The sequence below is a fragment of the Atractosteus spatula genome, unplaced genomic scaffold, assembly GCF_055471065.1.
Source record: "Atractosteus spatula isolate fAtrSpa1 unplaced genomic scaffold, fAtrSpa1.hap1 Scaffold_182, whole genome shotgun sequence".
NCBI lineage: Eukaryota > Metazoa > Chordata > Actinopteri > Semionotiformes > Lepisosteidae > Atractosteus > Atractosteus spatula.
The window spans coordinates 57,652-69,985 of record NW_028296744.1 but is presented as its reverse complement, the minus strand read 5'-3'; the positions used below and the strand labels follow the sequence as shown (position 1 = coordinate 69,985).

At 62.5% G+C, this 12,334-nt stretch overlaps 12 non-coding genes across 12 annotated transcripts; all 12 read left to right on the top strand.

Moving 5' to 3' along the window:
* Window positions 1–412: 412 nt before the first annotated feature.
* LOC148808973 (U2 spliceosomal RNA) lies at window positions 413–603 on the top strand. The gene has a single exon (XR_016087725.1). It is a non-coding gene; the product is annotated as a U2 spliceosomal RNA (small nuclear RNA).
* An 841-nt stretch (window positions 604–1,444) lies between these two features.
* Window positions 1,445–1,635, top strand: LOC148808972 (U2 spliceosomal RNA). The gene has a single exon (XR_016087724.1). It is a non-coding gene; the product is annotated as a U2 spliceosomal RNA (small nuclear RNA).
* An 841-nt stretch (window positions 1,636–2,476) lies between these two features.
* On the top strand, window positions 2,477–2,667 carry LOC148808971 (U2 spliceosomal RNA). Its single transcript, XR_016087777.1, has one exon. It is a non-coding gene; the product is annotated as a U2 spliceosomal RNA (small nuclear RNA).
* Window positions 2,668–3,515: 848 nt separating this feature from the next.
* On the top strand, window positions 3,516–3,706 carry LOC148808970 (U2 spliceosomal RNA). Its single transcript, XR_016087776.1, has one exon. It is a non-coding gene; the product is annotated as a U2 spliceosomal RNA (small nuclear RNA).
* Window positions 3,707–4,534: 828 nt separating this feature from the next.
* Window positions 4,535–4,725, top strand: LOC148808969 (U2 spliceosomal RNA). Its single transcript, XR_016087775.1, has one exon. It is a non-coding gene; the product is annotated as a U2 spliceosomal RNA (small nuclear RNA).
* Window positions 4,726–5,564: 839 nt separating this feature from the next.
* LOC148808968 (U2 spliceosomal RNA) lies at window positions 5,565–5,755 on the top strand. Its single transcript, XR_016087774.1, has one exon. It is a non-coding gene; the product is annotated as a U2 spliceosomal RNA (small nuclear RNA).
* Window positions 5,756–6,590: 835 nt separating this feature from the next.
* On the top strand, window positions 6,591–6,781 carry LOC148808967 (U2 spliceosomal RNA). Its single transcript, XR_016087773.1, has one exon. It is a non-coding gene; the product is annotated as a U2 spliceosomal RNA (small nuclear RNA).
* An 845-nt stretch (window positions 6,782–7,626) lies between these two features.
* On the top strand, window positions 7,627–7,817 carry LOC148808966 (U2 spliceosomal RNA). The gene has a single exon (XR_016087771.1). It is a non-coding gene; the product is annotated as a U2 spliceosomal RNA (small nuclear RNA).
* An 843-nt stretch (window positions 7,818–8,660) lies between these two features.
* On the top strand, window positions 8,661–8,851 carry LOC148808965 (U2 spliceosomal RNA). The gene has a single exon (XR_016087770.1). It is a non-coding gene; the product is annotated as a U2 spliceosomal RNA (small nuclear RNA).
* Window positions 8,852–9,653: 802 nt separating this feature from the next.
* On the top strand, window positions 9,654–9,844 carry LOC148808964 (U2 spliceosomal RNA). Its single transcript, XR_016087769.1, has one exon. It is a non-coding gene; the product is annotated as a U2 spliceosomal RNA (small nuclear RNA).
* Window positions 9,845–10,694: 850 nt separating this feature from the next.
* Window positions 10,695–10,885, top strand: LOC148808963 (U2 spliceosomal RNA). Its single transcript, XR_016087768.1, has one exon. It is a non-coding gene; the product is annotated as a U2 spliceosomal RNA (small nuclear RNA).
* Window positions 10,886–11,730: 845 nt separating this feature from the next.
* Window positions 11,731–11,921, top strand: LOC148808962 (U2 spliceosomal RNA). Its single transcript, XR_016087767.1, has one exon. It is a non-coding gene; the product is annotated as a U2 spliceosomal RNA (small nuclear RNA).
* Window positions 11,922–12,334: the final 413 nt, after the last annotated feature.

Below are 12,334 nucleotides of genomic sequence, written 5' to 3'. Positions count from 1 at the left end.
GCAGGCAGGCAGGCAGGCGTGTGTGTGTGCGCGCGCGTCCCCGTCCCTCCCGAGAGAGAGAGCTGCCCCTTGCCTCTGCCCGCAGGTGCTGGCGGTCCGCTTTCGCTTGCAGCTGGTTGGGCACAGCTGCTGCCGGTGGGAGGGGCCTAAGCTAAGGAGGCCGGGCGGCTGGCGCCCCCCGCGGCTGCGGTCGTTGTCGGGCCGTTGACAGAAGATCAAAGAGCAGGGCCCCCGCCCGGGACTGGCAGGAAGGCAGGCAGGCAGGCAAGAGAGAGGGGGAGCAGAGTCCGGCGGCAGGCCTCTGGCTGCAGGGAGGCCGGCAGCTGCGCGGGTCCCGGGCTCCAGAGGAGAGTCGGCCTGCGCCACTGTGCGCCAGCGGAACGCCCGCGCGTCGGTCCGCGCCTTTGGGGGTATCGCTTCTCGGCCTTTTGGCTAAGATCAAGTGTAGTATCTGTTCTTATCAGTTTAATATCTGATACGTCCCCCATCGGGGGACCACATATTAAACGGATTTTTGGAACAGGGAGCTGGATCAGGAGCTTGCTCCGTCCTCTCCACGCATCGGCCCGGTATTGCAGCGCCTCCGGGAACGGTGCACTACCTTCTCTCAGCGGTGAAAAGACAGACGTAGCTAGCAAGCAAGCGAGGTGGACCGGAGCTCCTTCCTCTCCGGTCTCGTCTCTCGTCCATCCGTGTGTCTCTGTGCCTCTGTGTCTCTCTCTCCCCCTCCCCGTTCCCGTGCTCCCTCCGTGCGCTTTCCCGCGCCTCGACTCTCTCGGCCAGCAGGCCGGCCCCCTTTTCGGCTCCCGTGCGTTTTCCCTCCAAAAAACTTAGTTTTTTCCTCCTTTTCCCTGGGAGGCAGGCGTGGCTTGTGTGTGTGTGTGTGTGTGTGTGTGTGTGTGTGTGTGTGTGTGTGTGTGTGTGTGTGTGTCCCCGTCCTTGCAGGCGGGCCCCTTTCGACAGCCGGGCGTTTTCCCTCCAAAAAACTTAGTATATACACCTTTTCTTTCTTTTTTTTCCGCAGGCAGGCAGGCAGGCAGGCAGGCAGGCGTGTGTGTGTGCGCGCGCGTCCCCGTCCCTCCCGAGAGAGAGAGCTGCCCCTTGCCTCTGCCCGCAGGTGCTGGCGGTCCGCTTTCGCTTGCAGCTGGTTGGGCACAGCTGCTGCCGGTGGGAGGGGCCTAAGCTAAGGAGGCCGGGCGGCTGGCGCCCCCCGCGGCTGCGGTCGTTGTCGGGCCGTTGACAGAAGATCAAAGAGCAGGGCCCCCGCCCGGGACTGGCAGGAAGGCAGGCAGGCAGGCAAGAGAGAGGGGGAGCAGAGTCCGGCGGCAGGCCTCTGGCTGCAGGGAGGCCGGCAGCTGCGCGGGTCCCGGGCTCCAGAGGAGAGTCGGCCTGCGCCACTGTGCGCCAGCGGAACGCCCGCGCGTCGGTCCGCGCCTTTGGGGGTATCGCTTCTCGGCCTTTTGGCTAAGATCAAGTGTAGTATCTGTTCTTATCAGTTTAATATCTGATACGTCCCCCATCGGGGGACCACATATTAAACGGATTTTTGGAACAGGGAGCTGGATCAGGAGCTTGCTCCGTCCTCTCCACGCATCGGCCCGGTATTGCAGCGCCTCCGGGAACGGTGCACTACCTTCTCTCAGCGGTGAAAAGACAGACGTAGCTAGCAAGCAAGCGAGGTGGACCGGAGCTCCTTCCTCTCCGGTCTCGTCTCTCGTCCATCCGTGTGTCTCTGTGCCTCTGTGTCTCTCTCTCCCCCTCCCCGTTCCCGTGCTCCCTCCGTGCGCTTTCCCGCGCCTCGACTCTCTCGGCCAGCAGGCCGGCCCCCTTTTCGGCTCCCGTGCGTTTTCCCTCCAAAAAACTTAGTTTTTTCCTCCTTTTCCCTGGGAGGCAGGCGTGGCTTGTGTGTGTGTGTGTGTGTGTGTGTGTGTGTGTGTGTGTGTGTGTGTGTGTGTGTGTGTGTCCCCGTCCTTGCAGGCGGGCCCCTTTCGACAGCCGGGCGTTTTCCCTCCAAAAAACTTAGTATATACACCTTTTCTTTCTTTTTTTTCCGCAGGCAGGCAGGCAGGCAGGCAGGCAGGCGTGTGTGTGTGCGCGCGCGTCCCCGTCCCTCCCGAGAGAGAGAGCTGCCCCTTGCCTCTGCCCGCAGGTGCTGGCGGTCCGCTTTCGCTTGCAGCTGGTTGGGCACAGCTGCTGCCGGTGGGAGGGGCCTAAGCTAAGGAGGCCGGGCGGCTGGCGCCCCCCGCGGCTGCGGTCGTTGTCGGGCCGTTGACAGAAGATCAAAGAGCAGGGCCCCCGCCCGGGACTGGCAGGAAGGCAGGCAGGCAGGCAAGAGAGAGGGGGAGCAGAGTCCGGCGGCAGGCCTCTGGCTGCAGGGAGGCCGGCAGCTGCGCGGGTCCCGGGCTCCAGAGGAGAGTCGGCCTGCGCCACTGTGCGCCAGCGGAACGCCCGCGCGTCGGTCCGCGCCTTTGGGGGTATCGCTTCTCGGCCTTTTGGCTAAGATCAAGTGTAGTATCTGTTCTTATCAGTTTAATATCTGATACGTCCCCCATCGGGGGACCACATATTAAACGGATTTTTGGAACAGGGAGCTGGATCAGGAGCTTGCTCCGTCCTCTCCACGCATCGGCCCGGTATTGCAGCGCCTCCGGGAACGGTGCACTACCTTCTCTCAGCGGTGAAAAGACAGACGTAGCTAGCAAGCAAGCGAGGTGGACCGGAGCTCCTTCCTCTCCGGTCTCGTCTCTCGTCCATCCGTGTGTCTCTGTGCCTCTGTGTCTCTCTCTCCCCCTCCCCGTTCCCGTGCTCCCTCCGTGCGCTTTCCCGCGCCTCGACTCTCTCGGCCAGCAGGCCGGCCCCCTTTTCGGCTCCCGTGCGTTTTCCCTCCAAAAAACTTAGTTTTTTCCTCCTTTTCCCTGGGAGGCAGGCGTGGCTTGTGTGTGTGTGTGTGTGTGTGTGTGTGTGTGTGTGTGTGTGTGTGTGTGTGTGTGTGTGTGTGTGTGTCCCGTCCTTGCAGGCGGGCCCCTTTCGACAGCCGGGCGTTTTCCCTCCAAAAAACTTAGTATATACACCTTTTCTTTCTTTTTTTTCCGCAGGCAGGCAGGCAGGCAGGCAGGCAGGCGTGTGTGTGTGCGCGCGCGTCCCCGTCCCTCCCGAGAGAGAGAGCTGCCCCTTGCCTCTGCCCGCAGGTGCTGGCGGTCCGCTTTCGCTTGCAGCTGGTTGGGCACAGCTGCTGCCGGTGGGAGGGGCCTAAGCTAAGGAGGCCGGGCGGCTGGCGCCCCCCGCGGCTGCGGTCGTTGTCGGGCCGTTGACAGAAGATCAAAGAGCAGGGCCCCCGCCCGGGACTGGCAGGAAGGCAGGCAGGCAGGCAAGAGAGAGGGGGAGCAGAGTCCGGCGGCAGGCCTCTGGCTGCAGGGAGGCCGGCAGCTGCGCGGGTCCCGGGCTCCAGAGGAGAGTCGGCCTGCGCCACTGTGCGCCAGCGGAACGCCCGCGCGTCGGTCCGCGCCTTTGGGGGTATCGCTTCTCGGCCTTTTGGCTAAGATCAAGTGTAGTATCTGTTCTTATCAGTTTAATATCTGATACGTCCCCCATCGGGGGACCACATATTAAACGGATTTTTGGAACAGGGAGCTGGATCAGGAGCTTGCTCCGTCCTCTCCACGCATCGGCCCGGTATTGCAGCGCCTCCGGGAACGGTGCACTACCTTCTCTCAGCGGTGAAAAGACAGACGTAGCTAGCAAGCAAGCGAGGTGGACCGGAGCTCCTTCCTCTCCGGTCTCGTCTCTCGTCCATCCGTGTGTCTCTGTGCCTCTGTGTCTCTCTCTCCCCTCCCCGTTCCCGTGCTCCCCTCGGTGCGCTTTCCCGCGCCTCGACTCTCTCGGCCAGCAGGCCGGCCCCCTTTTCGGCTCCCGTGCGTTTTCCCTCCAAAAAACTTAGTTTTTTCCTCCTTTTCCCTGGGAGGCAGGCGTGGCTTGTGTGTGTGTGTGTGTGTGTGTGTGTGTGTGTGTGTGTGTCCCCGTCCTTGCAGGCGGGCCCCTTTCGACAGCCGGGCGTTTTCCCTCCAAAAAACTTAGTATATACACCTTTTCTTTCTTTTTTTTCCGCAGGCAGGCAGGCAGGCAGGCAGGCGTGTGTGTGTGCGCGCGCGTCCCCGTCCCTCCCGAGAGAGAGAGCTGCCCCTTGCCTCTGCCCGCAGGTGCTGGCGGTCCGCTTTCGCTTGCAGCTGGTTGGGCACAGCTGCTGCCGGTGGGAGGGGCCTAAGCTAAGGAGGCCGGGCGGCTGGCGCCCCCCGCGGCTGCCCCGCGGCTGCGGTCGTTGTCGGGCCGTTGACAGAAGATCAAAGAGCAGGGCCCCCGCCCGGGACTGGCAGGAAGGCAGGCAGGCAGGCAAGAGAGAGGGGGAGCAGAGTCCGGCGGCAGGCCTCTGGCTGCAGGGAGGCCGGCAGCTGCGCGGGTCCCGGGCTCCAGAGGAGAGTCGGCCTGCGCCACTGTGCGCCAGCGGAACGCCCGCGCGTCGGTCCGCGCCTTTGGGGGTATCGCTTCTCGGCCTTTTGGCTAAGATCAAGTGTAGTATCTGTTCTTATCAGTTTAATATCTGATACGTCCCCCATCGGGGGACCACATATTAAACGGATTTTTGGAACAGGGAGCTGGATCAGGAGCTTGCTCCGTCCTCTCCACGCATCGGCCCGGTATTGCAGCGCCTCCGGGAACGGTGCACTACCTTCTCTCAGCGGTGAAAAGACAGACGTAGCTAGCAAGCAAGCGAGGTGGACCGGAGCTCCTTCCTCTCCGGTCTCGTCTCTCGTCCATCCGTGTGTCTCTGTGCCTCTGTGTCTCTCTCTCCCCCTCCCCGTTCCCGTGCTCCCTCCGTGCGCTTTCCCGCGCCTCGACTCTCTCGGCCAGCAGGCCGGCCCCCTTTTCGGCTCCCGTGCGTTTTCCCTCCAAAAAACTTAGTTTTTTCCTCCTTTTCCCTGGGAGGCAGGCGTGGCTTGTGTGTGTGTGTGTGTGTGTGTGTGTGTGTGTGTGTGTGTGTGTGTGTGTGTGTGTGTCCCCGTCCTTGCAGGCGGGCCCCTTTCGACAGCCGGGCGTTTTCCCTCCAAAAAACTTAGTATATACACCTTTTCTTTCTTTTTTTTCCGCAGGCAGGCAGGCAGGCAGGCAGGCAGGCGTGTGTGTGTGCGCGCGCGTCCCCGTCCCTCCCGAGAGAGAGAGCTGCCCCTTGCCTCTGCCCGCAGGTGCTGGCGGTCCGCTTTCGCTTGCAGCTGGTTGGGCACAGCTGCTGCCGGTGGGAGGGGCCTAAGCTAAGGAGGCCGGGCGGCTGGCGCCCCCCGCGGCTGCGGTCGTTGTCGGGCCGTTGACAGAAGATCAAAGAGCAGGGCCCCCGCCCGGGACTGGCAGGAAGGCAGGCAGGCAGGCAAGAGAGAGGGGGAGCAGAGTCCGGCGGCAGGCCTCTGGCTGCAGGGAGGCCGGCAGCTGCGCGGGTCCCGGGCTCCAGAGGAGAGTCGGCCTGCGCCACTGTGCGCCAGCGGAACGCCCGCGCGTCGGTCCGCGCCTTTGGGGGTATCGCTTCTCGGCCTTTTGGCTAAGATCAAGTGTAGTATCTGTTCTTATCAGTTTAATATCTGATACGTCCCCCATCGGGGGACCACATATTAAACGGATTTTTGGAACAGGGAGCTGGATCAGGAGCTTGCTCCGTCCTCTCCACGCATCGGCCCGGTATTGCAGCGCCTCCGGGAACGGTGCACTACCTTCTCTCAGCGGTGAAAAGACAGACGTAGCTAGCAAGCAAGCGAGGTGGACCGGAGCTCCTTCCTCTCCGGTCTCGTCTCTCGTCCATCCGTGTGTCTCTGTGCCTCTGTGTCTCTCTCTCCCCCTCCCCGTTCCCGTGCTCCCTCCGTGCGCTTTCCCGCGCCTCGACTCTCTCGGCCAGCAGGCCGGCCCCCTTTTCGGCTCCCGTGCGTTTTCCCTCCAAAAAACTTAGTTTTTTCCTCCTTTTCCCTGGGAGGCAGGCGTGGCTTGTGTGTGTGTGTGTGTGTGTGTGTGTGTGTGTGTGTGTGTGTGTGTGTGTGTGTCCCCGTCCTTGCAGGCGGGCCCCTTTCGACAGCCGGGCGTTTTCCCTCCAAAAAACTTAGTATATACACCTTTTCTTTCTTTTTTTTCCGCAGGCAGGCAGGCAGGCAGGCAGGCAGGCGTGTGTGTGTGCGCGCGCGTCCCCGTCCCTCCCGAGAGAGAGAGCTGCCCCTTGCCTCTGCCCGCAGGTGCTGGCGGTCCGCTTTCGCTTGCAGCTGGTTGGGCACAGCTGCTGCCGGTGGGAGGGGCCTAAGCTAAGGAGGCCGGGCGGCTGGCGCCCCCCGCGGCTGCGGTCGTTGTCGGGCCGTTGACAGAAGATCAAAGAGCAGGGCCCCCGCCCGGGACTGGCAGGAAGGCAGGCAGGCAGGCAAGAGAGAGGGGGAGCAGAGTCCGGCGGCAGGCCTCTGGCTGCAGGGAGGCCGGCAGCTGCGCGGGTCCCGGGCTCCAGAGGAGAGTCGGCCTGCGCCACTGTGCGCCAGCGGAACGCCCGCGCGTCGGTCCGCGCCTTTGGGGGTATCGCTTCTCGGCCTTTTGGCTAAGATCAAGTGTAGTATCTGTTCTTATCAGTTTAATATCTGATACGTCCCCCATCGGGGGACCACATATTAAACGGATTTTTGGAACAGGGAGCTGGATCAGGAGCTTGCTCCGTCCTCTCCACGCATCGGCCCGGTATTGCAGCGCCTCCGGGAACGGTGCACTACCTTCTCTCAGCGGTGAAAAGACAGACGTAGCTAGCAAGCAAGCGAGGTGGACCGGAGCTCCTTCCTCTCCGGTCTCGTCTCTCGTCCATCCGTGTGTCTCTGTGCCTCTGTGTCTCTCTCTCCCCCTCCCCGTTCCCGTGCTCCCTCCGTGCGCTTTCCCGCGCCTCGACTCTCTCGGCCAGCAGGCCGGCCCCCTTTTCGGCTCCCGTGCGTTTTCCCTCCAAAAAACTTAGTTTTTTCCTCCTTTTCCCTGGGAGGCAGGCGTGGCTTGTGTGTGTGTGTGTGTGTGTGTGTGTGTGTGTGTGTGTGTGTGTGTGTGTGTGTGTGTGTGTGTCCCCGTCCTTGCAGGCGGGCCCCTTTCGACAGCCGGGCGTTTTCCCTCCAAAAAACTTAGTATATACACCTTTTCTTTCTTTTTTTTCCGCAGGCAGGCAGGCAGGCAGGCAGGCAGGCGTGTGTGTGTGCGCGCGCGTCCCCGTCCCTCCCGAGAGAGAGAGCTGCCCCTTGCCTCTGCCCGCAGGTGCTGGCGGTCCGCTTTCGCTTGCAGCTGGTTGGGCACAGCTGCTGCCGGTGGGAGGGGCCTAAGCTAAGGAGGCCGGGCGGCTGGCGCCCCCCGCGGCTGCGGTCGTTGTCGGGCCGTTGACAGAAGATCAAAGAGCAGGGCCCCCGCCCGGGACTGGCAGGAAGGCAGGCAGGCAGGCAAGAGAGAGGGGGAGCAGAGTCCGGCGGCAGGCCTCTGGCTGCAGGGAGGCCGGCAGCTGCGCGGGTCCCGGGCTCCAGAGGAGAGTCGGCCTGCGCCACTGTGCGCCAGCGGAACGCCCGCGCGTCGGTCCGCGCCTTTGGGGGTATCGCTTCTCGGCCTTTTGGCTAAGATCAAGTGTAGTATCTGTTCTTATCAGTTTAATATCTGATACGTCCCCCATCGGGGGACCACATATTAAACGGATTTTTGGAACAGGGAGCTGGATCAGGAGCTTGCTCCGTCCTCTCCACGCATCGGCCCGGTATTGCAGCGCCTCCGGGAACGGTGCACTACCTTCTCTCAGCGGTGAAAAGACAGACGTAGCTAGCAAGCAAGCGAGGTGGACCGGAGCTCCTTCCTCTCCGGTCTCGTCTCTCGTCCATCCGTGTGTCTCTGTGCCTCTGTGTCTCTCTCTCCCCCTCCCCGTTCCCGTGCTCCCTCCGTGCGCTTTCCCGCGCCTCGACTCTCTCGGCCAGCAGGCCGGCCCCCTTTTCGGCTCCCGTGCGTTTTCCCTCCAAAAAACTTAGTTTTTTCCTCCTTTTCCCTGGGAGGCAGGCGTGGCTTGTGTGTGTGTGTGTGTGTGTGTGTGTGTGTGTGTGTGTGTGTGTGTGTGTGTGTGTGTGTGTCCCCGTCCTTGCAGGCGGGCCCCTTTCGACAGCCGGGCGTTTTCCCTCCAAAAAACTTAGTATATACACCTTTTCTTTCTTTTTTTTCCGCAGGCAGGCAGGCAGGCAGGCAGGCAGGCGTGTGTGTGTGCGCGCGCGTCCCCGTCCCTCCCGAGAGAGAGAGCTGCCCCTTGCCTCTGCCCGCAGGTGCTGGCGGTCCGCTTTCGCTTGCAGCTGGTTGGGCACAGCTGCTGCCGGTGGGAGGGGCCTAAGCTAAGGAGGCCGGGCGGCTGGCGCCCCCCGCGGCTGCGGTCGTTGTCGGGCCGTTGACAGAAGATCAAAGAGCAGGGCCCCCGCCCGGGACTGGCAGGAAGGCAGGCAGGCAGGCAAGAGAGAGGGGGAGCAGAGTCCGGCGGCAGGCCTCTGGCTGCAGGGAGGCCGGCAGCTGCGCGGGTCCCGGGCTCCAGAGGAGAGTCGGCCTGCGCCACTGTGCGCCAGCGGAACGCCCGCGCGTCGGTCCGCGCCTTTGGGGGTATCGCTTCTCGGCCTTTTGGCTAAGATCAAGTGTAGTATCTGTTCTTATCAGTTTAATATCTGATACGTCCCCCATCGGGGGACCACATATTAAACGGATTTTTGGAACAGGGAGCTGGATCAGGAGCTTGCTCCGTCCTCTCCACGCATCGGCCCGGTATTGCAGCGCCTCCGGGAACGGTGCACTACCTTCTCTCAGCGGTGAAAAGACAGACGTAGCTAGCAAGCAAGCGAGGTGGACCGGAGCTCCTTCCTCTCCGGTCTCGTCTCTCGTCCATCCGTGTGTCTCTGTGCCTCTGTGTCTCTCTCTCCCCCTCCCCGTTCCCGTGCTCCCTCGGTGCGCTTTCCCGCGCCTCGACTCTCTCGGCCAGCAGGCCGGCCCCCTTTTCGGCTCCCGTGCGTTTTCCCTCCAAAAAACTTAGTTTTTTCCTCCTTTTCCCTGGGAGGCAGGCGTGGCTTGTGTGTGTGTGTGTGTGTGTGTGTGTGTGTGTGTGTCCCCGTCCTTGCAGGCGGGCCCCTTTCGACAGCCGGGCGTTTTCCCTCCAAAAAACTTAGTATATACACCTTTTCTTTCTTTTTTTTCCGCAGGCAGGCAGGCAGGCAGGCAGGCGTGTGTGTGTGCGCGCGCGTCCCCGTCCCTCCCGAGAGAGAGAGCTGCCCCTTGCCTCTGCCCGCAGGTGCTGGCGGTCCGCTTTCGCTTGCAGCTGGTTGGGCACAGCTGCTGCCGGTGGGAGGGGCCTAAGCTAAGGAGGCCGGGCGGCTGGCGCCCCCCGCGGCTGCGGTCGTTGTCGGGCCGTTGACAGAAGATCAAAGAGCAGGGCCCCCGCCCGGGACTGGCAGGAAGGCAGGCAGGCAGGCAAGAGAGAGGGGGAGCAGAGTCCGGCGGCAGGCCTCTGGCTGCAGGGAGCGGGTCCCGGGCTCCAGAGGAGAGTCGGCTCGTGCGCCACTGTGCGCCAGCGGAACGCCCGCGCGTCGGTCCGCGCCTTTGGGGGTATCGCTTCTCGGCCTTTTGGCTAAGATCAAGTGTAGTATCTGTTCTTATCAGTTTAATATCTGATACGTCCCCCATCGGGGGACCACATATTAAACGGATTTTTGGAACAGGGAGCTGGATCAGGAGCTTGCTCCGTCCTCTCCACGCATCGGCCCGGTATTGCAGCGCCTCCGGGAACGGTGCACTACCTTCTCTCAGCGGTGAAAAGACAGACGTAGCTAGCAAGCAAGCGAGGTGGACCGGAGCTCCTTCCTCTCCGGTCTCGTCTCTCGTCCATCCGTGTGTCTCTGTGCCTCTGTGTCTCTCTCTCCCCCTCCCCGTTCCCGTGCTCCCTCCGTGCGCTTTCCCGCGCCTCGACTCTCTCGGCCAGCAGGCCGGCCCCCTTTTCGGCTCCCGTGCGTTTTCCCTCCAAAAACTTAGTTTTTTCCTCCTTTTCCCTGGGAGGCAGGCGTGGCTTGTGTGTGTGTGTGTGTGTGTGTGTGTGTGTGTGTGTGTGTGTGTGTGTGTGTGTGTGTGTGTCCCCGTCCTTGCAGGCGGGCCCCTTTCGACAGCCGGGCGTTTTCCCTCCAAAAAACTTAGTATATACACCTTTTCTTTCTTTTTTTTCCGCAGGCAGGCAGGCAGGCAGGCAGGCAGGCGTGTGTGTGTGCGCGCGCGTCCCCGTCCCTCCCGAGAGAGAGAGCTGCCCCTTGCCTCTGCCCGCAGGTGCTGGCGGTCCGCTTTCGCTTGCAGCTGGTTGGGCACAGCTGCTGCCGGTGGGAGGGGCCTAAGCTAAGAAGCTAAGGAGGCCGGGCGGCTGGCGCCCCCCGCGGCTGCGGTCGTTGTCGGGCCGTTGACAGAAGATCAAAGAGCAGGGCCCCCGCCCGGGACTGGCAGGAAGGCAGGCAGGCAGGCAAGAGAGAGGGGGAGCAGAGTCCGGCGGCAGGCCTCTGGCTGCAGGGAGGCCGGCAGCTGCGCGGGTCCCGGGCTCCAGAGGAGAGTCGGCCTGCGCCACTGTGCGCCAGCGGAACGCCCGCGCGTCGGTCCGCGCCTTTGGGGGTATCGCTTCTCGGCCTTTTGGCTAAGATCAAGTGTAGTATCTGTTCTTATCAGTTTAATATCTGATACGTCCCCCATCGGGGGACCACATATTAAACGGATTTTTGGAACAGGGAGCTGGATCAGGAGCTTGCTCCGTCCTCTCCACGCATCGGCCCGGTATTGCAGCGCCTCCGGGAACGGTGCACTACCTTCTCTCAGCGGTGAAAAGACAGACGTAGCTAGCAAGCAAGCGAGGTGGACCGGAGCTCCTTCCTCTCCGGTCTCGTCTCTCGTCCATCCGTGTGTCTCTGTGCCTCTGTGTCTCTCTCTCCCCCTCCCCGTTCCCGTGCTCCCTCCGTGCGCTTTCCCGCGCCTCGACTCTCTCGGCCAGCAGGCCGGCCCCCTTTTCGGCTCCCGTGCGTTTTCCCTCCAAAAAACTTAGTTTTTTCCTCCTTTTCCCTGGGAGGCAGGCGTGGCTTGTGTGTGTGTGTGTGTGTGTGTGTGTGTGTGTGTGTGTGTGTGTGTGTGTGTGTGTGTGTGTGTCCCCGTCCTTGCAGGCGGGCCCCTTTCGACAGCCGGGCGTTTTCCCTCCAAAAAACTTAGTATATACACCTTTTCTTTCTTTTTTTTCCGCAGGCAGGCAGGCAGGCAGGCAGGCAGGCGTGTGTGTGTGCGCGCGCGTCCCCGTCCCTCCCGAGAGAGAGAGCTGCCCCTTGCCTCTGCCCGCAGGTGCTGGCGGTCCGCTTTCGCTTGCAGCTGGTTGGGCACAGCTGCTGCCGGTGGGAGGGGCCTAAGCTAAGGAGGCCGGGCGGCTGGCGCCCCCCGCGGCTGCGGTCGTTGTCGGGCCGTTGACAGAAGATCAAAGAGCAGGGCCCCCGCCCGGGACTGGCAGGAAGGCAGGCAGGCAGGCAAGAGAGAGGGGGAGCAGAGTCCGGCGGCAGGCCTCTGGCTGCAGGGAGGCCGGCAGCTGCGCGGGTCCCGGGCTCCAGAGGAGAGTCGGCCTGCGCCACTGTGCGCCAGCGGAACGCCCGCGCGTCGGTCCGCGCCTTTGGGGGTATCGCTTCTCGGCCTTTTGGCTAAGATCAAGTGTAGTATCTGTTCTTATCAGTTTAATATCTGATACGTCCCCCATCGGGGGACCACATATTAAACGGATTTTTGGAACAGGGAGCTGGATCAGGAGCTTGCTCCGTCCTCTCCACGCATCGGCCCGGTATTGCAGCGCCTCCGGGAACGGTGCACTACCTTCTCTCAGCGGTGAAAAGACAGACGTAGCTAGCAAGCAAGCGAGGTGGACCGGAGCTCCTTCCTCTCCGGTCTCGTCTCTCGTCCATCCGTGTGTCTCTGTGCCTCTGTGTCTCTCTCTCCCCCTCCCCGTTCCCGTGCTCCCTCCGTGCGCTTTCCCGCGCCTCGACTCTCTCGGCCAGCAGGCCGGCCCCCTTTTCGGCTCCCGTGCGTTTTCCCTCCAAAAAACTTAGTTTTTTCCTCCTTTTCCCTGGGAGGCAGGCGTGGCTTGTGTGTGTGTGTGTGTGTGTGTGTGTGTGTGTGTGTGTGTGTGTGTGTGTGTGTGTGTGTGTCCCCGTCCTTGCAGGCGGGCCCCTTTCGACAGCCGGGCGTTTTCCCTCCAAAAAACTTAGTATATACACCTTTTCTTTCTTTT